General features: G+C 35.1%; 1 protein-coding gene and 1 pseudogene across 8 annotated transcripts in view; both read right to left on the bottom strand.

The window, feature by feature from the left end:
* Positions 1-25,519, bottom strand: part of HECW1 (HECT, C2 and WW domain containing E3 ubiquitin protein ligase 1) — a 527,464-nt gene that overhangs the window by 318,717 nt on the left and 183,228 nt on the right. The window lies entirely within an intron of this gene.
* On the bottom strand, positions 6,228-8,273 carry LOC141573111 (axin interactor, dorsalization-associated protein-like; annotated as a pseudogene).

Genomic DNA, 25,519 nt, shown 5'->3' with positions numbered 1-25,519 from the left:
ATGTTTTGGGCACCCTCTGTATATAGTTATATTTATATAAATCTATGTCCTTGGGATTTTAGATTTGTATCCAGCCTGTATATTAATTTGTGAAGAACTGAAGTTATATAAAGTTCAGTATTTCCATCCCTGCCACATGACATACCTTTCAATATATTCCAATCTTTTATGTCCCTCAGTGAAATTTTATATTTTTCTTCAGAGAGTTTTCATGTACTTTTTAAAATTATTTCTAGGTATTTTATAATAGGGTTTTCTTCCCCTCATATTTTCCAACTTAATATCACTGGTTTAGATGAAATTTATTGATATTTATTATATTTATTTAGTGTTGCTATATTACTTAACTCTAATTATAATAATATTTCAATTGAATCACTTTAGCTTATTAGTTTGATAATTGGACATTTGCAAATGTTATATTGATTTCTTCTAATATTTATGTTTGATTTTGTAGATTTTTTAGCCAGCCTCCTAGATGACTCCCAATGATCTTCAACTCCTGATGTTACAAAGTGCCCTTCCGCCCTGAGTCAGAGCTGGTCTTTGTGATGGATAGAATATTGTAGCAGTGACAGTGTGTGACTTCTCAGGCTAAGTTGTAAAGGCATTGAAGCTTCCAGTTTGGTCTCCTAGCTCACTTGCTCTGGGAAAAAGCAGCTGCCATACTGTGATGATGTACGAGCAGTGTGTTTACTGTATTTCTCAATCTTGCTTTAGACTTTGAGCAGGATAATTTTTTATTGTGGAGGCTGTCCTACGCATTGTAGGGTTCCTGGCTTCTACACATCAGATGCCAATTGTGAAAATAAAAAAATGCCTCCAGACATTGTGAATTGTCCCTTTGGGGCAACCTGTTCCCACTCCCCAGTTTATAGCCACTACTTTGTTTTCTTGGCTACATTAGACCAATTATGTATTATCAGACAGCTTAGACTTTTGATAGCAGGTATAAGTACTCCAGAAATGCTCCACTGTTCTGTATACTGATTATTCCTTTTACTTGGTGTATTCACAAATGGGTGATCTTGCCCTTTCTATTCATTTATTTTCTTTAGCTCTCCAAGTATTCTCTCTGTATTTCTTCACAACTATATTGAAATTGACTTCCTAATCCAAATTTGTTCCAACTTTTAATTTCGTGTAACCTTAAAATAAAGTGTTGTACTATGTTAGGGAAGTGCCAAGGGAAAACAGTAGATGGGTGCCCAGAATGAATTCTCATAGAAAACCCCTGGAGGAAATGGAATTCCCATTGAGACCTGAACAAGCTTATCAGGTGAAGTGTGTGAGACTGTAGGCAATGCCAAACTGTTACAGGAAAAAAGAGAATATGGGAGGGTTCTGTGGCCAGTGGACACATGGCACATTCCAGTTGTACTACATTTAGTACAACTAAAATATAGAATGTTCCTAGCATACTTGTTGTAGGAGTATGAATAAATGGAGCATGAATGACAAGAAAATTGGAAAAGTAAATAGAAACCCCATAAAAGAGTGTGATAGAGGGATTCAAGGGATATTTAAAAAGTAGGTTGTCAGAATTATATTAAAGATAAGATTTCAATGGTGACGGAAATGATGGCACTAAGAGTTCAGGCTTGAACAAATGGGAAAATGGTGGAGTCATTTACTTAAACAAAATAAACCGAGGAAGATGTCACATTTTGAGTTTGGAGTGCCTGGGGATAACAAGTGGAAAGGCCTAGAGGATAGTTAGATATATGACTCTGGCTCTCAGATCTCCCACTAGAGAAACAGATTTGGGATTCATCACCATGTATTAGGGTTTCAAAACCTCAGAACTATTGATATTTTGGGCTAGATAATTCTTTGTTGTGGGTGCCATCCTGTGCAATGCAGGATGTTCAGCAGCATCCCTGGCTTCTATTGACTAGATGCCAATAAAAACCTCCTGAGTTGTAACAACCTCAATGTGTCTCTGGATATTACAAATATCCCCTGGGGGTCAAAATCACTCCCTGATGAGAACCACTAGGTTCATAGCTAATAAATAAAGGAGCAAATCTTTGATTCAAATCCTGGTGGCCTGGCTCTAAACTACAACCCTTAACCACCAAACCTATGAGCAAGAGTCCCCTCATTACACACTGTAATAGCACATTGCGCATCTCCTGTGAACATTTGTCTCAGTCAGTTAGGTAATTAGTTTTGTCATTAGTTGCATATGTCTGTTTTCTCTAATAGAAAGTAAGACTCCTGAGGGAAGGGACCCAGTATACAGCATGTTTAGCAAGGTGCCTTGCACATTGGAGAGACTCAACAAATATTTTTAAAATATTTAAAGAGATAGTGACACCTATATTTATGAAAGATGTTGGTCTCTAGTTTTCTTACTTTAAGATGTACTTGCGGATTTGGACACTGGTAATGAAAACTACAAAAAATGAAATTTTGTTTATCTTTATTCTTCTCTGATAATAATCATGTGAATTATGTATTTCTTAAGGTTTATAAATATCCATTTGTAAAGTGGTATGGTTCTGGAACTTTTAATAGGTATTCTCTGGCAGGTTTTACAATTTATTTTATAACTTTTGCATTTTGAAATTTTCTATTTCATAACTGGTACTTTCCCTTTTCTAAGATATTAATTTGATCCCTTTTATTCTCATCTACCACACCCCTACCCCCTTACCCTCTGGTAACCACTAAACTATTGTCTGTGTCTATGAGTTTTTGTTTCTCATTTGTTTGCCTTGTTCTTTTTTGTTTTCAGTTTTATATACCACATATCAGTGAAATCATATGGTTCTCGACTTTTTCTCTCTGATTTATTTTGCTAAACATAATAATCTCAAGATCCATCCATGTTATTGCAAATCCTTTGTTTGGTTTATGTGGTTTTACCACATTGATTGATTTGTAGATATGCACTATCTTTGCATCCCTGGAATAAATCTCACTTGATCATGGTGTAAGATCCTTTTAATGTATTGTTGAATTCAGTTTCTTAATATTTGTTTTTAATTAAAGTTTATTGAGGTGACAATTGTTAGTAAAGTTATATAGATTTCAGGTGTACAATTCTGTAATACATCATCTATATATCACATTGTGTGTTCACCACCAGAGTGAGTTCTCCTTCCATCACCATATATTTGATCCTCTTTACCCACATCAACCACCACCTTCCCCAGTTACCCTCTGGTAACCACTAAACTATTGTCTATGTCTATGAGTTTTTGTTTCTTCATTTGTTTCTCTTGTTCTTTTGTTGTTTTCAGTTTTACATACCACATATCAGTGAAATCATATGGTTCTCTGCTTTTTCAGTCTGACTTATTTCTTTTAGCATTATAATCTCAAGATCCTTCCATGGTACATGAAATGGTACTATTTCATTTTTTCTTATGGCAAAATAGTATTTCATTGTATATATATACCACATCTTCTTTATCTAATCATCTATTGAAGGACACTTTGGTTGTTTCCATATTTTGGCCACTGTAAACAAAGTTGCAATATATATCATTACGGATAAATGCTTTTAGATATTTTGGGGGTAGATACCCAGGAGAGGAATTGCTGGATCATACGATAATTCTATTTTTAATTTTTTGAGGAACCTCCACACTGCCTTCCATAATGGCTGCACCCATCTGCATTCCCAACAGTGTATGAGGGTTCCTTTTTCTCCACAGCCTCTCCAACACTTGTTACTATTTGTATTGTTGATTATAGCCATTCTAATTTGCGTGAGGTGATATCTCATTGTGGTTTTTATTTGCATTTCTCTGATGATTAGTGATGTTGAGCATTTTTTTCATATGTCTATTTGCCATTTGTATGTCCTCTTTGGAGAAAAGTCTCTTCAGGTCCTCTGCCCATTTTTTAACAGGATTGTTTGTTTCTTTGTTGTTGAGTTCTATGAGTTCCTTATTTATTTTAGATATTAGCCCCTTATTGGAGGCATTGTTTGTAAAAATCTCCCATTCTGTTGGCTGCCTTTTTATTTTGTCAACAGTTTCTTTTGCTGTGCAGAAGCTTTTGAGTTTCATTTATTTTAGCTTTTATTTCTCTTGCCTTTAGAGTCAAATTCATAAAATGCTCCTTGAACCGAAGGTCCATAAGTTTAGTACCTATGTTTTCTTCTATGCAGTTTATTATTTCAGGTCTTATGTTTGGTTTTTGATCCATTTTGAGTTAATTTTGGTACATGGTGACAGATAGCAGTCTAATTTCAGTCTTTTACGTGTGGCTTTCTCATTCTCCCAGCACCACTTATTGAAGAGGAGGCTGTCTTTTCTCCATTGTATGTTTTTGGCTTCTTTGTCAAAAATTATCTGAATCAAATATATGGTGATGGAAGGAGAACTGACTGTGGGTGGTGATAAATGGATGATTTATTACAGAATTGTTTACCTGAAACCTATGTAACTTTACTAACAATTGTCACCCCAATAAACTTTAATTAAAAAAATAAAATTAATTTGAGTCTTTTTTTTTTCGGTTTTGCTTAATTTTAATAGTAGATTTTTGAGGGATAATTTTTCAATCTTGTCAGCAATATCAAACAAAAGGTACTGAGTACTCCACAGGGTAAAATGTACTTCCAGGCACCTTTGAAAACTTACATGACGTGGAGAAAAGTGGTTCTTGCCCCTTGAGGAGCTTACAGTCTGGGGGGCTGATAACTCACAGTCTAAGAATCAAGTGAACAACAAAGGAATTTTAAGACTAATTCCTCATCCCCTCCAGGTATTGTGGATTGAATCATTTTGGAATTAATCTAATCAAGATGAGATACAAGGCTAAATTTCTTTGAGAATTCTTTCAGGTTTATATAGTTTTTAATATCCATCTTAGTAAACAGAATTGACCTAATAAACAACTGAAAGGAAGATTAGATCTTTTGAAGAACAAGAGTTTGAACAACTTAATTGTGGTTACTTATTTGAAAAAGCAAACATATTGAATGGTATGGCTAAGGCTATTACACTAGTTTAAAAACAGGCCAGGTACTGGCTCTTCCTTCCGTTCATGCTGGCACCAGTAATTTAAAATACTGAATATTAAATATGTGGCCTCTACATGAACCCACAGAAAGCCCACCCCAGGTCTTAATGTTCTGTGTATCAAATAGCCACCTCGTGTGTACTGTGGAAGTTTTATTTATGCCCAATTAAGACAAAAGTAATGTTAATAGTCAAATTATAATTAGCTAATGATCTGCATATTTCCATATGGATGAATGTTGATATATCTAAATAGGAAATAAATGTCAATCCTATCTACCTATGTAAAACAAAATAGAATAATTCCAGATTTTGCATATTCATCACTATAAGAAGAGGTATGCACGTTTTCAGGTTTCACAATCAATTAACAGAAAAACAGCAGTTATTTCTGCAGTATCTCGTTATTAGCATCTGACTCAAATTATTTTTAGGTTACATGATTTAGAAGACATTATAAACCCATCTAAAAACTTGTAATTATTCTGGGATGGTTCCCCGTAACCCTAGAATCACTATAAAAATGAATACCAATGTGACGTAGAAGAACAGCAAATCAACATGACTAAAAATATGCTCACTTTCAGAAAAACAATCTGATCATCTGGAAAAATCACAGCTACAACCTGGCAACACTCCCACATGGATACTGATCTGGCCAAGGGACACTCTAAGCAGGGAAATTATGAGATCAGGGTGAATTTAGGCCATCTCTGTGGAGCAGCTTATGAATTTCCAGACTGACCTTCTTAAACAATGAAATTGGTCCAACCCCCTCCAAGCAGTTTCATACTATCCTACCCACATCAGCCCAAAGTTTGACATTAACTTAAAACAACCAAAAGAGCATCGTGGAGCGGAAGTGAATAGACGTGTAAACTCTTGCACATTCCTATTACTGTATTAAGTTTGAAGATGAGCACATCCTACCCACAACAGTGTTGTTTCAAGAAGCAGGGCTGGAGTATAGTGGTGAATTAGAAAAGAGACTATTAATTGTATAATCAATAGAAAAGTAAAAACATGTTTCAAAACATATAATAAGTCTGTATCCAAAGGAAACTTACATATCAATGATGTGCTGGACTTTGAATTCTGTGCTACAGTTTTGCAATGGACTCACTCTGGCCTACCAGCATGGGCACAGCTGGCTTCCTGCCTCTTGAAGGGTGAGTATGTTACACAGAGCTATGATGGTTTCTCATGAGTGGTAACATTCACAGAAGGTTCAGGTTATTCACATCAGGGTCATTTCTTGTGCAAAGTTTGATGTAGATGAAGATAAAATGGTTTCTTGGTCAATAATTGCAATTTCATTCTTTTAAGTCAGTGGGTTTTTTGTTTTTGTTTTTGTATAGTTCTATTACAAATGGTCCAGGTTTAATTTCATCCATCTCTATGAAAGCAAAACACTTAGCACTGGTAAATCTTTTTTCAGGTTTGTAGTGTTTGAATTCAAAGAAGATACCTGCACTTTTGGTTAATTTTTCAACATGTTTCTAGAGCTCAATGTCCACCTTAAAATGAACATATGTATCTTTTTTTCTTGAAGTCACAGGAGTATCTCGCACAGGAGTTAACTCTATGCCATTCAGATAATTTACACTAACTGTGATATAGGATCAATGCACTGCCCAGCATCTTTCAGACCAATTTTCTCACTTCTGATATTAAGTGACATCATTCTTGGTTCTGATGGTAACCTTGGTAATAAAGTACTGAGAACTCTACCATGAAGGAATCAGGAGACCTTGCCCCAGCACCACCATCTTCTTCATCTTGTCTCCTTCAAATTTCAACTTCTGTTTTTTACTAGGTGCTAAAATTCTTTTTAAGGGGACAGGCTAAACTTCAAATGGGAATTCTTTATTATATGTAAGAATATTCTTTAGGATTTGTTTTAGCTTCTTCAGGTTCTCCAGTTTAAATTCTTGGGACTGTGTAAACTGTAAAGCTGCACTTCATGATTCCAAGCATTTTCCAATTTTGCCAATGGTTTTCTTTTATTCATAATATAGTACAAGGTGATTTGGAGGTCCTTCTCTGAGCCCAAGGAATAGGCAGACAGGCACAACCTCTTTTGTCACCACAGCCACAAATGCCTCCTTTGGTCTTCTGTGAATTCAGAATTATGTGTTGATTTTAGGCCTCTTTTTGTAGATGTCTTGTTAATATCTGATACTTGTCTATCATTTCCACCAGCTGGCCCCAAAAGTCCAAGTTGGTGGTGCCTCTCTGAAAACTAGCACCTCAGCACTGCAGCAGATCCTGGGTCACTTCTGACTGGTCGATCCTCACTCTGTCTTCTTCCACCCCTACAACACCAAAACCAGGCTCTAGGATGCCATCCTCCCCTGGAAGGGCCCTGATATTAACAGGGCCAGGAGAAACTACTAAGACTACCACCACAAGCCGTCGAGGAGTCACCTAAGCCCATTTGCCACCACAGCCAAACTTTTTCCAATTTGATTCTTTAAAATATAGTATCAAAATTTTGAGTGTAGGACTCTGGTCAAGATGGCAGACTAGAAGGATCCTGGCTCAACTCTTCTGAGAGACACACTACAACTACAACTGTCTCTGAGAGCAACCTGAGGACTAGTGGAACAGATTCTCTACAACTAAGGGTATAAAGAAAAAGCCACATCAAAATGAGTAGAAGGGGCAGAGCCATGCTCTGGTCAGGACCCACACCCTTGGTGCCCCACAAGTGGAAGGGATATTATGGTTATGGAGGTCCCACCTAAATGTGAAAGTTCCAAGACACATGCCGTGCTCCTTAGCTCAAAGGTTAGCCCTAGGTAAAGGAGCCCCATAACGGCAGGTTTTGAGGACCAGTGAGGCTTACATTCAGAAAAGCTTAGGGGCTGAGGAAAACTGAGTTTCCACTCTTAAAGAGCCCACACACAAACTTGCTCCAAGCCCAATGCAGAGATAGTAGTTTGAAAAGTTCTTGGGTCTTATGTAAAGAAGATATACTGACTAATTTTGTGGTGTGTGCTAGAGGGAAAAAAATCTTTTGAACCTTCCTCTGAAGATGGAGGCACTGGCAGGTGCCATTTTTCCTTGGTTTGCTTCATTTTACTCTACCTAGCCTGCCCCGTGCTGACCAGCACCAGTTCTGATGCTCTCCATCAACCTGCTGTTTGCCCCATTCTGCAGTTCCCCTGACAACCTACTCATCCCAACATGCCTATCCTGCCAGTGTACACCAAACCCCCTCCAAAGTGATTCCTTACTGCCCAGCACCTGGCAGCCACCCACATCAGAGACCTGGACTGCACACCACCACATCACCGGCAGTTGCAGCTGAACCCTGAAGCCAGATGAGCTGGGGATCTGCCCTGCACCACAGCACTCCGGGAGCTGTTTTGGCCAGGACTTGCAGCCAGCTAAGCCAGGGGCCAGCCCTGCCTACCAGCACACCCACAACAATTGTGGCATGACCACAACAGAAAGGTGCAAGCAGTCCACACAGGGACACCCCTGTAGCCACTGGCTCTGGTGACAAGGAGGAATTGTGCCACGGGGCCCCATAGTACAGACACCTTCTACATAAGGCCACTTTTTCAATACTGCAAGATGTAGCTGATATACCTAATACATAGAAACAAATATAGAGACTTAGACCAAATGAGGAGGAAAAGGAATACGTACAAAATGAAAGAATACAACAAAACTTTAAGGAAAAAATAAACAAAATGGAGATAAGCAATCTACCAGATAAAGGGTTCAAAGTAATGATTTTAAAGATGCTCACCAAACTTAGGAGAGGTATGGATGAACACAAAGAGAACTTCAATAAACACATAGAAAATACTAAAAAGAACCAATTAGAACAGAAGACTACAATATCTGAAAGTAAAAAAAAAAATGTACTAGAGGGTAGCAACAGCATATTAGATGATCTAGGAGAATGGATCAGCAATATGGAACTTAGGGAAGTAGAAATCACCCAATCAGAACAGCAGAAAAGAAAAAGATTCAAAAATAAGTGAGGCGAATATAAAGGACCTCTGGGAAAATATTCACATTAGAAGGGTCACAGAAGGAGGAGAGAGAGAGAGAGAGAGAGAGAGAGAGAAAGGGAGAGAGAGATAATTATTTAAAGACATAATGGCTGAAAAGTTCCCCAACCTGGTGAAGGAAACAGACATTCAAGTCCAGAAATCAGAGAAAGTCCCAAACAAGATGAACCCAAAGAGACCCACACTGAGACACATCATAATTAAAATGTCAAAAGTTGTAGACAAGAGAGAATCTTAAAAGCAGCAAGAGAAATACAGCTAGTTATGTACAATTGAACACCTATTAAATGATCAGCTCATTTTCAGTGGAACTTTGCAGGCTGAAAGGGATTGGCAAGATATTTTCAATGTGTTGGAAAAGAAAACAACCTACAACCAATAATACTCTACCCAGCAAGGTTATCATTCAGAATTGAAAGAGAGATAGTTTCCCTGACAAGCAAGAGCTAATAGACTTCACCACCATTGACATTACAATAAATTTTAAAGGGACTTCTTTAAGTGGGAAAGAAAAGTCCAAAGCTAGAAATAAAAAAATGTATAAAAGAAAAAAAAATGCATCAGTAAAGGCAAACATATAGTAAATGTAGTGATCAACCATTTACAATGTTAGTATGAAGGTTAAAAGTCAAAAGTAGTAAAATCATTTATATCAATAATATTTAGTTAAAGGGAACATAAACACACACACATACACACACAGATGTTAAAGATGACATCAGAAACATAACGGGGGGGGGGTCTGTAAAAATGTGGTGCTTTTAGAATGCATTTAAAATTAAGCAACAGTCAATTTAAAAGATATTGTTATGTACATAGATTGTTATAAATGACTCATGGTAACCACAAACCAAAAACCTATAATAGATACACACACAAAATAAAAAGAAAGGAATCCAAACAAAACACTAAAGAAACTCATCAATCACAATGGAAGAGAGAAAACAAAAACAAAAAACAGAGGACTACATAAACAATGAGTAAACAATTAACAAAATGGCAAAAAGCACATACCTAGTAATATTATTTTAAACATAAATGGACTAACTGCTCCATTCAAAAGATATAGGGTAGTTGCCGGGATAATAAAATAAGACCCATACATATTCCACCTACAGTAGATTCACTTCAGATATAGAGACACACAGACAGAAAGTGAAGAAATAGAAAAAAATACATTCACCAAATGGAAATGAAAAAAAAAAAAAATCTGTGCTAGCAATAATTATATCAGACAAAATAGACTTTAAAACAAAACTGTAACAAGAGACAAAAAGGTACTTTATAATGATAAAGGGATCAATTCTATAAGAGAATATAACACTTGTAAACATCTATGCATCCAACATAAGAGCACCTAAACACATAAAACAAATACTGACATAAAGAGATAAAATGACAGTCACATAACAATAGGACATAACAATATAACACTTCATTTTCATCAATGTACAGATCATCCAGACACAAAATCAATGAGGAAACAGGGGCCTTAAACAACACATTAGGGCAGATAGACTTCCTAGACACATACAGAACATTTGATTCAAAAACACTCCATCAAAAGACATAGAAGAATGCACACTCTTTTCAAGTACACATGGAATATTCTCTAGTACAGATTACATGTTAGACCACAAAACAAGTCTCAATAAATTTAAGAAGATTGGAAACATATCAAGAACCTTTTCCAACTACAACAGTATGAAATTAAAAATCAACTACAAGAAGAAAACTGGAAAAACACAAACACGTGGAGGCTTAACAGCATGCTACTAAAATATCAATGTGTCCATGAAGAAATAAAAGACTATCTCCAGACAAATGAAAATGGAAACACAATGTTCCAAAACCTATGGGATACAGCAAAAGCAGTTCTAAGAGGAAAGTTAATAGAAATCCAAGTCTACCTCAAAAAAACAAGAAAAATCTCAAATTTAAAAACCAAAGGGAACTAGAAGAAACAAAGAACAAACAAAGCCCCAAAATTGCTAGAAGGAAGGGAATAAAAATATAAAAATCAAAGCAAAAACAAATACATAGAGACAAAAATAAAACAAAAGTCAATAAAACTAACAGTTGGTTCCTTGAAAAGATGAACAAAATTAATAAATCTTAGGTAGATTCATCAAGAAGAAGAAGAAAAAAGACAGGACCCAAGTAAATAAAAAGAAAACAAAAAAGAAGTTACAACTGACACCACAGAAATACAAAGGATTATAAGAAAATAATATGAACACCTGTACAACAGCAAATTGGGCAACCTAGAAGAAACGGGTAAATTCCTAGAAACAAAGTCTTTCAAGACTGAATCATGAAAAAAAAAAATCTAAACAGAATGATTACCAGTAACAAAATTGAATCAGTAATCAAAAAACCTTCCAACAAAAAAAGTTCAGGAACAGACACCTTCACGGGTGATTCTACCAAACATCTGAAAAAAAAATTAAGACCCATTCTTCCTAAACTATTCTAAAAAAAAAAAAAAAAAAAAAAAAAATAAGAAGAGGAAGGAACACTTTCAAGGCCAGCATCATCCTGATACCAAAACCAGACAAAGACACTTCAAAAACTAAAAATACAAGCCAATATCTTTGATCACTAATGCAAAAGTTTTCAACACCCTCTCCTGGGTATCTACCCAAAAAATCTGAAAATATTTATCCGTAAAGATACATGTGCTCCAATGTTCATTGCAGCTTTATATACCATGGCCAAGACATGGAAACAACCAAAGTGTCCTTTGATAAATGATTGGATAAAGAAGTTGTATATATACACAATGAAATACTATTCTCCCATAAGAAAAGATGAAATAGTACCATTTGCAACAACATGGATAGATCTTGAGATTATTATGCTGAGTGAAATAAGTTAGACAGAAAAAGTCGAGAACCATATGTTTTCACTGATATGTGGTATATAAAACTGAAAACAACAAAAGAACAAGACAAACAAATGAAGAAACAAAAACTCATAGACACAGACAATAGTTTAGTGGTTACCAGAGTGTAAGTGGGGAAGGTGGTGGTTGATGAGGATAAAGGAGATCCAATATATGGTGATGGAAAGATAACTGACTATGGGTGGTGAATATACAATGTGATATATAGATGATGTATTACAGAGTTGTATACCTGAAATCTATGTAACTTTATTACAATTGTCACCCCAGTAAACTTTAGTTAAAAACAAATGTTAAGAAACTGAATTCAACAATACATTAAAAGGATTTTAGACCATGATCAAGTGGGATTTATTCCAGGGATTCAAAGATAGTTCAAGTCTACAAATCAATCAATGTGGTAACGCCACATAAAACAAAGGATTAAAATCATATGATCATTTCAACCGATGCAGAAAAAAACTGGATTTGATAAATCCAGTGTTTATTTATTATAAAAACTCTCAACAAAATGGATATGGAGAGAACATACCTCAACATAATAAAGGCCATATATGACAAATCCACAGCTAACATCATATTCAGTGGTGAAAGCTGAAAGCTTTGTCTCTAAGAATTTTTTTCTCTGAGAAAGAAAATCAAAGATGCCCACCCTCACTACTCTTATTCAACAAAGTATTAGAAGTACTAGTCACAAAAATCAGACAAGAAAAATAAATAAATGCATTCACATTGGAAAGGAAGAAGTGAAACTCAATATTTGCAGATGACATGATACTATATATAGAAAGTTCTAAAGATGCCACCAAAAATTATTAGAACTAATACATGAATTCACTAAAGTGGCAGGATACAAAATTAATGTACAAAATTGTGTTGCATTTCTATACACTAATAAGAAACTATCAGAAAGAAAAATCAAGAAATCAATTCCATTTACAATTACAACAGAAAAGAATAAGATACCTAGGAATACATTTAACAAAGGAGGGGAAATACCTGTAGTCTGAAAACTATAACATTGATCAAAGAAATTGAAGATGACACAAATAAATGGAAGGACATACCATGCTCATGGAATGGAAGAATAAGTATTGTTAAAATGTCAATACTATTCAATCTACAGATTCAGTACAATCCCTATGAAAATACCAATGGCATTTTTTTCACAGAACTAAAACAAATAATCCTAAAGTTTGTATGGAACCATACACACAAAAAAACAAAAAAAGTAAAACAAAACAACAACAACAAAAAACACACACCTCAGAAATCCAAAGCAATCTTGAGAAACAAGAACAAAGTTGGAGGTATCATACACAGGGATTTCAAACTATATTACAAAGCTTTAGTAGCCAAAACAGTATGGTACAGGCACAAAAACAGAAATAATGGAAATAAACCCACATTTAGATAGTCAGTTAATTTATGACAAAAAGGCAAGAATATACAATGGAGAAAAGACAGTCTCTTCAATAAATAGTGTTGATAAAACTAGACATCTACATGCAAAAAGAAAAGGAAAGGAAATAAAAACTGGCCCACTTTCCTGCACCATATACAAAAATAAATTCAAAATGGATTAAAAACCTAAATGTAAGACCAGAAACTGTAAAACATAGGCAGTAAACATTGACCTAAGAAACATTTTTTGATGTATCTCCCCATTCAAGGACAACAAAAGCAAAACTAAACAAATGGGATTTCATCAAAAAGTTTTTGCACAGTAAATGAAACCATCAACAAAATGAAAAGGGAAACCACTGAATGGGAGAAGATATTCGCAAATAATGTATCCGATAAGGAGTTAATATCCAAAATATATAGGAACCTTATACAACTCAACAACAAAAACACAAATAATCTGATTAAAAAATGGGCAGAGACTTGAATAGACATTTTTTCCAAAGAAGACTTTCAAATGGCCAACTGACACATGAAAAGATGTGCAATATCAGTAATCATCAAGGAAATGCTACTAAAAAAACCACAGTGAAATATAACCTCACACTTTTTAAATTGGCTATGATCAATCGGCAAAAACAATGAGTGGTAATAAGAGGTACACACTTCCAGTTATAAAATAATAAGTCAGGGGAAATATAGTCAATAGTATGGTAGTAACTTTTTATGGTGACAGATGGTTACTAGATTTATTGCAGTGATCACTTTGTAAGGTACATAAATGTTGAATAACTACATTGTATACCTGAAACTCATTTAATATATGTATGTCAACTACACTTGAATTAAAAAAATACTTGAATGTAAAAATTTATGTTAATATATTTCTTTGAACTTTATGAAATTTTATGTACTTTTTCTGATCTATTTATGAATATTTATTTTATCTTAATTAGATATGTAAGAATATTGCCCCCCTCAAGTAAAAACTCTTAGGTTTATTAATCACTGCCACTGTTTTCCTGTATTGTTTAGTACATTGATTTCTTCTTCTATTTTCCTTATTTAATTTTTATTACTAAATTTCAGTTTATTTGATTGGGAGTTTTCTAATTTCTTCATTTGAATGCTTAGGAATTTTATTTTCTTTGATTTTCAGTAATAAAACATATTTGTATATTTTTCCTTATAAAAAATTCCAGCAATTTTTGGCAAGTTTAAATGTATAACAATAATATTGACATTTTCTAAATAATCAAAATTATAGATTTAATTCTTTCTTTAGCCAATAGTTGTTTTTCAATTTGAAAGTGACTTGGATTTAAAAAAACAACAACATTATTCTCTAAATGTATGATGGTCAGAAAAGGTGACCTTAAAATTTCTCCTTTTTGAAACGTTATTGAGATAATCTTCATGACCTAGTAGTATATTTAGTTTGTGCAGATGTTCCATAGATGTTTCCAACGCTGATGAATTCTGTTTCATTGTAAAATGGTCAATATAATTTGTTTAAGACTTTACTTTTGTAGAGAAGTTTTATGTTCATAGAAAATTTGAACAGAATGTACAGAGACTTCCCATACATCCCTGCCCCCACACATGCATATCTTCCCGCATTATCAGAATCCCCACCAGAGTGGTACATTTGTTACAATTGATGAACCTACATTGACACATTGTCACGCAGGGTGTCATGCGGGATCTCTGGTCCTGCTCCCCACATAAGAACCAGGCTATCGTGAGGCCAAAAAGGAACAACCATGGAGCCGTCGATAGGGGAGTCATACCACTATATTCTCTCTGACAGTCAGGCAAGACACATGCAGTAGGATCCACATGATCCGCAGTCCGTCATTCACTTCTCCTGCCTACCAACCAACCAACCAATCAACGGAGCCCAGCAGCTACATCAGTAGCCAATTAGCTAACTGGTTACAGCTGACGGCCAACCAATCATAGTCGATGGTCATTCACCACCCAAGCCAGCACCTCCCCACGAGAGGCCCAGAGCCTGGAAACTGCCCATGGGACTATCCCCACACACATCATTCTCCTCAGAGTCCGTAGTTTACAGTGGAGTTTACTCTTGGTGTTTTACATTCTATGGGTTTGGACAAATTATAATGATATGTATACAACATTAGATACTAGAGTATTTTCCCAGCTCTAAAGATCATCAGTGCTCCACCTATTCATTCCTCCCCTCACCAACCCTTAGCAACCACTGGTCTTTTTACTGTCTCCATAGATTTGCCTTTTCCAGAATGCTATATACTTGGAATTACACAGTCTGTAGCTTTTTCTGATTGACTTCTTTGATTTGGCAAAATGTATTTAAGGTTCATCCATGTATTTTCATGGTTTGATAGCTCATTTATTTTTAGCATTGACTAACATTCCATTGTCTGATTGTACCACCGTTTATTTATCCATTCAGCTCCTGAAAGACATCTTGGCTGCTTCCAAGTTTTGGCAATTATGAATAAAGCTGACATAAAGAGATTTCTGTGCATATGTAAGTTTTCAACTCATTTGCTTAAATACCAACCAGTGAAATTGCTGAATCCTTTCATAAAGATATCTTTAGTTTTGCAAGAAACTGTCAAACTATCTTTCAAACTGAACATACCATTTTGCATTCCCACTAGCAATGGATGAGTGTTCCTGTTGCTCCACATCCTCAGCAGCTTTTGGTGTTGTCAGTGTTCTGGATTTTAGCCTTCTAATAGGTGTGCAGTGATATCTCATTGCTGTTTTATTTTACATTTCTCTGATGACATATAATGTAGGGTATCTTTTGATACGATATTTGTGATCTGTATAACTTCCTTTACTGCGGTGGCATTTAAGGTATTTGGCTCATTTTAAAATCAGGTTGTTTAGTTTCTTATTGTTGAGATTTAAGAGTTATTTGTATATTTTAGATAATAGCCTTTTATCACATGTGTCTTTTACAGATATTTTCTCTCCATCTGTGGCTTGTGTTCTCATTCTCCGGACACTGTCTTTTACAAAGAAGATTTTAATTTTAATGAAGTCCAGCTTATCAGTTATATATTTCATGGATCATATCTAAGGGGTTATATTTAAAAAGTCATCACCATACCATACAAGGTCATATACATTTTCTCTTATGTTAGTTTTATAGTTCTGAATTTTACATTTAGGCCTATGATCCATTTTGAGTTAATTTTGTGAGGAGCGTAATGTCTGTATCTAGATACAACTTTCTTTGCATGTGAATGTCCAGTTGTTCCACCACCATTTGTTGAAGAGACTATATTTGTTCAATTGTGTTACCATTGTTCTATTGTCAAATATCAGTTGACTATATTTATTTATAAAAATCAGTTGATTATATGGGGATCTATTTCTGACCTCCTGTTTTATTCCATCGATCTATTTTTTATTCTTTCATCAATACCACACTGTCTGGAATAACATAGCTTTAAAACAAGTCTTAAAATCGCGTAGTGTCAGTCTTCTAATTTTATTCTCCTTCAATACTGTGTTGACTATTCTGGGTCTATTGCCTCTCTGGGACTTTGCTTCTTTGCTGGGATTTTGATTGGGGTTGCATTGAAGTTATAGTTCATGTTGGAAAGTACTGACATCATGACAATATTGAGCCTTCTAAACCATAAACATAGAATATATCTACATTTATTTAGTTCACCTTTGATTTCATTTATAAGAGTTCTGTAGCTTTCTCCATTAATATTTTGTAATATTTTGTAGGTTTATATCTGTGTTTTTTTGGTGTGCTATTGAAAATGGTATTGTATTTTTACTTTCAAATTCCACTTGTTCAGTGTTGATACATAGGAAAGTGATTAATTTTATATACTGACCATGTATCCTACAACCTTGCTATAGTTACTCATTAGTTCCAGGAGTTTTTTGTTGATTTTTGGATTTTCTACATAGACAACCATGTCATCTGTGAACAAAGACAGCTTTATTTTTTCATTCCCAATCTGTATATCTTTTTTTTTTTTCAGTTTTCTTGTCTTACTGCATAAGCTATAATGTCCAGTATGATATTGAAAAGGAGTGGTAATAGGGGGCATCCTTGATTTTCCTGATCTTTGTGAGAAAGCTTTGAATTTCTCATCATTAAATATGATGTTAGCTGTAGGTTTTTGTAGATACTCTTTATTAAGTTAAAGAAGTTCTCTATTCCTAGTTTACTGAGAGTTTTTATCACGAAATGATGTTGGACATTGTCAAATGGTATTTATGCATCTATTAATGTAACCGTGTGATTTTTATTTCTTACAGTGTTGTTATGATGGATTACTTTAAGTTTCAAATGTCAAACTGGTCTTACATATGTGGGATAAATCTCACTTGCTTTGGTATATAATTCTTTTTATACATTGTTGAATTCAATTTGCTAATATTTTGTTGAACATTTTTGCGTCTATGTTCATGAGCAATATTGGCTTGTATTATCTATTCTTGTAGTCTTTGTTTGCTTTTGGCACTAGGCTAATGCTGGCCTCATAGAATGAGTTAGGAAGAATTCCCTCTATTTCTAACCTCTGAAAAAAATGTTAGAGAGTTGGTATAATTTCTTCTCTAAATGTTTGGTGGAATTTACCAGTGAACCCAAATGGACCTGGTGCTTTCTGTTGTGGAAGATTATTAATTGCTGATTGAGTTTTTTGATATTGATCTAATCACATCATCCATTTCTTATTTTTTTCTTAGTTTCAGGTGTACAAAACAACATAGTGGTTAGACATTTATATATTTCACAAAGTGATAATCCCAATAAGTCTGTTACCCATTTGACAGTGCACAGTTATTACAGTATTATTGACTATATCCCCCATGCTGTACCTTATATCCCCATGACTATTTTTTAAATTATAGTTGACATTCAATATTATTCTATATTAGTTTCAGTTGTACAGTGCAGTGGCTAGACATTTATATAATTTATGAAGTGATCCCCCTGAAAAGATTAGTACCTATCTGACACTATATATAGTTTTTACAATATTATTGACTATGTTCTCCATACTGTACTTTATATCCCTGTGATGCTTTTGTAGCTGTCAATTTGTATTTTTTAATCCCTGCACCTTTCTTACGCAGCCCCCAACCCTCCTCACATCTATTAAGCATAAATTTGTTTTCTGTATCTATGAGTCTATTTCTGTTTTGTTTGTTGGTTTATTTTATTCTTTAGATTTCACATATGAGTATATGTGAGATCATATGGTATTTGTCCTTCTCAGTCTGACTTATTTCACTTAGCATAATACCCTCTACATCTATCCATGTTGTTGCAAATGGTAAGATTTCATTCTTTTTTACGGTGGAGTAATATTACATTGTATATATGTACCCCAACTTTATCCATTCATCTATCAATGGACATATTGTGACTATTTAAATAGTGATGCAGTGAACATAGGGATGCATATGCTTTTTTGAATTAGTGTTTTGGATTTCTTCAGAAGTAGAATTGCTGAGTCAAACGGTAGTTATATTTTTAATTTTTTGAGGAACTTCCATACTGTTTTCCATAGTGGCTGCAGTCCCACCAACAGTGCACAAGGGTTCCCTTTTCTCCACATCTTTGCCAACACTTGTTTGTTGGTTTTTTGATGAGAGCGGTATGACAGGTGTGAGTTTGTATCTCATTGTGGTTTTAATATGCATTTCCCTGATGATTATTGATGTTGAGCATCTTTGCATATGCCCATTGTCCATCTCTATGTCCTCTTTGGAGTAATATCTATCCATACCCTCTGTCCATTTTGTAATTGAATTGTTTGTTTTATTGGTGTTAAGCTGTATGTGTTTCTTACATTTTTAGGATACTAACCACTTATCAGATGCATCATTGGCAAATATTTTTTCCCATTCAGTATATGTCTTTATGTTTTGTTGATGGTTTCCTTTACTGTGCAAAAACTCTTCAGTTTGATATAGTCATTTATTTATTTATTTAATTATTTATTTATGTATTTATGTATTTATGTATTTATTTATCTTTTATTTCTTTTGCCCAAGGAGACACATCAAAAAAAAAAAAAAAAAAAAGAAAGAAAGAAAAAAATGTTAGAGCAATCTCAGAGAATTTATTGCCTATGTTTCCTCTAAGAATTTTCTGGTTTGGGGTCTTCCATTTAAGTCTTTAGTCCATCTTGAGTTTATTCTTGTATATGTTCTAAGAATGTAATTTAGTTTCCTTTTTTTTTTTTGCATACACCTATCTAGTTTTCCCATCACCTTTTACTGAAGAGACGGTCTTTGCTCCGTTGTAAATTTTTGCCTCCTTTGTCATAGATTAACTGGATGTATAGGTGTGGGTTTATTTCTGAGCTTTCTATTCTATTCCATTGATCTATATGTCTGTATTTACATCAGTATAATGCTGTTTTGATTACTAAAGCCTTGTAGTATAGTTTGATATCAGATAGTATGATACTTCCAACTGTTCTTCTTTCTCAAAATTGCTGTGGCTATTTGGAGTCTTTTGTGCTTTCGTATAAATTTTAGGATTATGTGTTTCATCTGTGAAAAATGACACTGATATTTTAATAGGGATTGTATTGAATCTGTAGATTGCTTTGCCTATTATGGACATTTTAATGGTATTAAATATTCCAATCCATGAGCATGGTATATGCTTCCATTTGTTTGTACCTTATTTTTTCAATGTCTTAAAATTTTCTGAGTACAGGTCTTTTACCTCTTCGGTGAAACTTATTACTAGGCATTTTATTTATTTTTGATATAATTGTAAATGGGATTGCTTTTCTTAATTTCTCTTTCTGATAGTTTGATATTGTTATACACACTGTGATATATAGATGATGTATTACAGAATTGTACAGCTAAAACCTATGTAACTTTACTAATCATTGTCACTCCAATAAACTTTAATTTTAAAAAAAGAAAATGCAACTGATTTTTGAATATTAATTTTGTGTCATGCTACTTTAGTGAATTCATTTTTTTATTTTTAATTGTTTAATATTAAAAATTATTTAGTTTTTAATAGTTTTGGGATTCCTTATATATAGTATCATGTCATCAGCAAATAATGACAGATTTAATTCTTCCTTTCCAATGTGGATGGCTTTTATTTTTTTTATTCTTGTCTGATTGTTGTGGTTAGGACTCCCAATTCTATGTTGAAAAAAAGTGGTAAAAGTGAACTTCTTTGTTTTGTTCCTCCTCGTAAGAAAAAATGCTTTTAGTTTTTCCCCCATTGAGTATGATGTTTGCTGTGGGTTTGTCATATATGACCTTCATTATGTTGAGGTATGTTCCGTCTATTGCCACTTTCCTGAGAGTTTTAACCATAAATGGATACTGGATTTTGTCAAAGGCTTTTCTGTATCTATTGATATGATCATATGATTTTTATTTTTTATTTGTTTATTTGGTGTATCACATTAATTTTGCAGATAGTGAACCAACCTTGCATATCAGGAATAAAGCTCACTTGATCATGGTGAATGATTTGTTTTAATGTGTTGCTGAATTTGATTTGTTAATATTTTGTTGAGAATTTTTCAATCTCTGTTCATCAGGGATATTGTCCTATAATTTTCAGTTTTTGTAGTGTCTTTATCTGGTTTTGGTATTAGCTGTTATTTCTTCTTTGAATGTTTGGTAAAATTCATCTGTGTGGCCAAGCAGTCCAGGATTTCTGTTTGTTTAAAGTTTTTTGATTACTGATTCAATTTCATTAGTAGTTATTGGTTTGTTCATATTTTCTGTTTCTTCTTGACTAAGTCTTGGAATATTGCTTGTTTTTAGGAATTTATCCATTTCGTCCCTACTGTCCAATTTGTTGACATAATATTTTCTTATAATCCTTTGTATGTCTGTGGTGACTGTGGTTGTTATTTCCTCTTTCTTTTCTAATTTTATTTCCTTGGGTTTTCTCTCTCTTTTTCTTGATGAGGCTGGCTAAAGTTTTTTTTTTTTTTTAATCTTTTGAAAGAAGTAGCTCTTGGTTTCATTTATCTTTTCTATTGATTTTATTGATTTTTTTTTAGACTCTATTTCATTTATTTCTGCTCTGATTTTTATTATTTTCTTCCTGTACTCACTTTAGGGTTAGTTTGTTTTTCTTTTCAGAGTTTCTTTAGATGTAAGCCTGGATTACTTATTGGAGATTTTTCTTGTTTCTTGAAGTAGCCTTGATATGCTGTGAATTTCCCTGTTAAAACTGCTTTACCTGTGTCTTATAAATGTTGGGTTGTTGTATTTTCATTTTTATTTGTCTTAATGTATCTTTTGATTTCTTCCTTGATTTCCTCGTTAACCCATTCATTGTTTAGTAGAATGTTATTTAGCCTCCATGTGTTAGTGGGCTTTTCAGTTTTCTTCTTGTAATTGATTTCTAAATTCATATCATTGTGATCAGAGAAGTTGCTTGATGTGATTTCAATATTCATAAGTTTATTAAGATGTGCTTTGTGGCACAACATGCGGTATATTGGGAAAATGTTCCATCTGCACTTGAAAACAATTTATGTTCTGTTGCTTTTGGGTGAAATGCTCTGAAAATATCAATTAAGTTCTTCTGATCTAGTTTCTCATTCAAGGCTTCTTTTTTTTTTTTTTTTTTTAACTCATTTTCTATCTGGATGATGTATCCATTGATGTTAATGGTATGTTAAAGTTCTCCATTATTATTGTCTTCCTATCAACCTCTCCCTTTATGTCCATCAATATTTGCTTTATATTTTTAGGTGCTCTTAGATTGAGCGCAGATGTTTACAAGAAATATATTATACTCTCTTGTTTAATTGATCACTTTATCATTATGAAATACCCTTTCAGTCTCTTGTTACAGCCCATGTCTTACGGTATATTTTGCCTGATATAAGAATCACTACCTGCTTTTTTTAAACTTCCACTTTCATGAAGTATCTTTTTCCATTATTTTTACTTTCAGTCATATATATATATATATATATATATATATATATATATATATTAAATATGAAGTGAGTCTCCTGTACACAGCATAAGTATGGATCTTGTTTTCTTACCCATTCAGCCACCCTGTGTCTTTTGATTGCAGCGTTTAATCCACACACTTTTAAAGAAACTGTTGATAGTTATGCCGTTATTGCTATTTTATTATTTATATTTTTAATCTCTTCTCCTCCTTCTCCTTCTTCTTCTTCTAGAAATCTCTCTAACATTTCTTGTAATAGTGGTTTGGTGATGATAAACTCCTTTAGCTTTTTCTTGTCTGGGGAGCTCTTTATCTGTTCTTTGAATCTAAATGATACCTTGGTGGGTAGAGTAATCTTGGCTGTAGGTCAATTTTTTTTTTTTTTAATCACTTTTAATACCTCCTGCCAATCTCTTCTGGCCTGCAAAGTTTCTGTTGAGAAGTCAGCTGACAGTCTTAGGGGAGCTGCCTTGTAGGGAACTAACCAGTTTTCTCTTGCTGCTTTTAAGATTCTCTTTGTCTTTAACTTTCAACATTTTAATTATGATGTATCTTGTTGTAGGCTTTTTGGGGTTCAATTTGTTTGGGACTCTCTATGCCTCTGGGCTTGTACGTCTATTTCCTTTATCAGCTTAAGGAAATTTTTCATCATTATTTCTTCAAATAAGTTTTCAATTCTTTGCTCTCTCTCTCTTCTCCTTCTATTACCCCTATGATGCAGATGTTGATATACTTGATGTTGTCCCAGAGGCCTCTTAAATGATTCTAATTTCTTTGGATTCTGTTTTTTTTCTTTTTGCTGGTCTGATTGAGTGTTTTCTGCTATCTTGTCTTCCACATTGCTGATTTGATCCTTTGTTTCATCTAATTTACTCTTGGTCCCCTCTAATGTATTCTTCATTTCAGCTGTTGTATTCTTCATTTATGACTTCTTCTTTTGTATTTTCCAGCTCCTTTTTATGTTTCCTAGCTCTTTGTTAAAGTTCTCACTGCATTTATCTACTCTTCCCCTAAGTTCATTGCGCATCCTTATAACCAGTGTTTTGAACTCTGGATCTGGTGATTGCTTGTCTCCATTTTCTTTTTCTGGCGTTTTGTTCTTTCATTTGGGATATTTTTTGGCTGACTCTCTGTGTTTGTTTTTTTCATTAGTTAGATCGGCTACATATTCTTTTCTTGACAGAGTGGTCTTATGTATAAGGCGTTCTGTGGGGCCCAGTGTGCAGTCTTCCTGGTCACCTGAGGCAGGTGCCCCGTCTGTGTTTTGTGTGCCCTCCTGTTGTTGATCCTCGGTTGCTGTTGTCATGCTGTTCAGTTAACCCTCAGGTTGACTAGCTGTGAGGGCTGATGTGACTACAGCAGATGAGCAGCTGTGCAGGGTCTGACCCTACAGAGTGAGAGTCACTTCAGTGCGCCTGTGGTGCCAGTGAAGTCTGCCCTCTAGGTGCCTCATTTGTGAAGCTGGTTGTGGGGTGCTCAGATGCGGTCTGAAGCCAGACACTGGGTATGTTGGCTCTGGAGCCTATTGGGAGGTGCTTTGATGCAGGCCAAGTTCAGCCACAGCTTGTGCCAGACTTGGAGACTCTTGGTAGATGCTACGAAGTGGTCTGCATTTGATTGTCTTTTGTGATGGGCTTAGAAGCATCTGGGAGAGACTGGCTGCCACTTGTGCTGGACTTGGGCCCCTTTTCTGGGCATCATAATGTGTGCTGGGCTTGTAGTCCCTTACTTGAAGCTATGTTCCAGGCCTAGACTAGTCACTGCTTATGTAAGGCTTGGGGACAGCCAATTGGATTGGAGTTACAATGCAAGTTGAGACCAGTTGTAGCTTGTATTGGACTTGGAGCCACTTAGCAAGAGACCCAAGACATGTGAAGGCTGACTGCTCGTTGTTTGGGTTTTGTGGACCTTTGAGAGATTTTGAGAAAATCTGCAGCATGTGCTGAGTCTCACTGGTTGTGTGGAGGAGCTTCTGGAAGAAGCTCAGACTGGTCGGTTGTGTTTGGTGGTGTAGGTCTCAGAAATCACCAGAGTTGGGTGTATGGTGTCCTCTAGGTTAATGGAGAGCTCAGACTGAGCACCTGCATGTGTTAGACTGGCCGGGTGGGAGGAGAACTCCACAAAAGAACAATTACACCTGCCAGTGCTCAGTCCTGAAGTGAGTTTCTCTGGCCTGTCTCTCCAGCTCTTGCCCTGAATTTAGTCAATTTAATTCCTCCCTTGTATGTCCCTGGTGTTTTTCAAGCTGCTGTCCCGCCACTGGAGTTTAGAGTGAGTGAGTTTGTGAGAGAGTAAGTCTCCACGTGGGCCTCTTAAAAGTTTTGTCTCAGTCTCTAGTAGACCCCTGTCCTTCTTGGACATAAACCTCATTGGTTTTCACACACAGATATTACGATGACTTCTCTTTCTAGTACTCTGGACTTGGTCTTGGGAACATGGTGTAGGTCTGGGACCCTTAGCTTTTTTTTTGGAGTGGGGGAGAACTTCTTCAGCTGAGACATCCTTCCTGCCACACGGTGAGATTGGGTGTGGCTGTTCCACATCTCTGGTCCTCTTACCAATCTTATAGCTATTCTGTTCAGCTACTATTTAGGTGGTTCTCAATTATGGTTGTTCTATAATTTATTTGTAATTTCGGTGTGGTGGTGGGAGGAAGTGAGCACAGAGTTTACCTGTTCCACCATCTTGACCAGAAGTCCCCCATCTGTTCTTGAATGCTGTCTACTTTATTTATTAGAGCCCTTACAGTATTAATCATAGTTGTTTTAAGTTCCTGATCTGATAATTCCAACATCCCTGCCATGTCTGGGCCTGATGCTTGCTCTGTCTCTTCAAATTGTGTTTTTTGCCTTTTGATATGCCTTGCCATTTTTTCTTGATAGCTGAACATGTTGTATTGGATAAAAGAAACTGCAGTAAATAGGCCTTTAGTAATGTGGTGATGAGGTGTGAGGGTAGAAGAAGCAGTCCATTGTCCTATTTATAGGTCTCAGTCTTTTATGAAACTATGCCTCTGGATTGTGAACTTCACCAGTATTTGTCTAATTTTTCTCCCCCATTTGGTGGGACAATACGGCTACAGTGGGCTGGAGTTGGGTATTCCCCTTCCCTGGGGTCAATTAGGCTCTGATAATACCCTAACAGGTTAGATTCTGGTTAACTAGTTTCCAATGAAGGCAGGCCTTCTTAAGAAGAACAGAGTGATCTGGCATATTTCAAAATGGTTCCTTTCTCTCGCCCATTGCAGAAGTATTAGGAGAAT

This window comes from Rhinolophus sinicus, chromosome 4, assembly GCF_057876585.1.
Source record: "Rhinolophus sinicus isolate RSI-liver-muscle chromosome 4, RSI-T2T, whole genome shotgun sequence".
Classification (NCBI taxonomy): Eukaryota; Metazoa; Chordata; class Mammalia; order Chiroptera; family Rhinolophidae; genus Rhinolophus; species Rhinolophus sinicus.
This window is presented reverse-complemented; position numbering and strand designations above follow the sequence as displayed.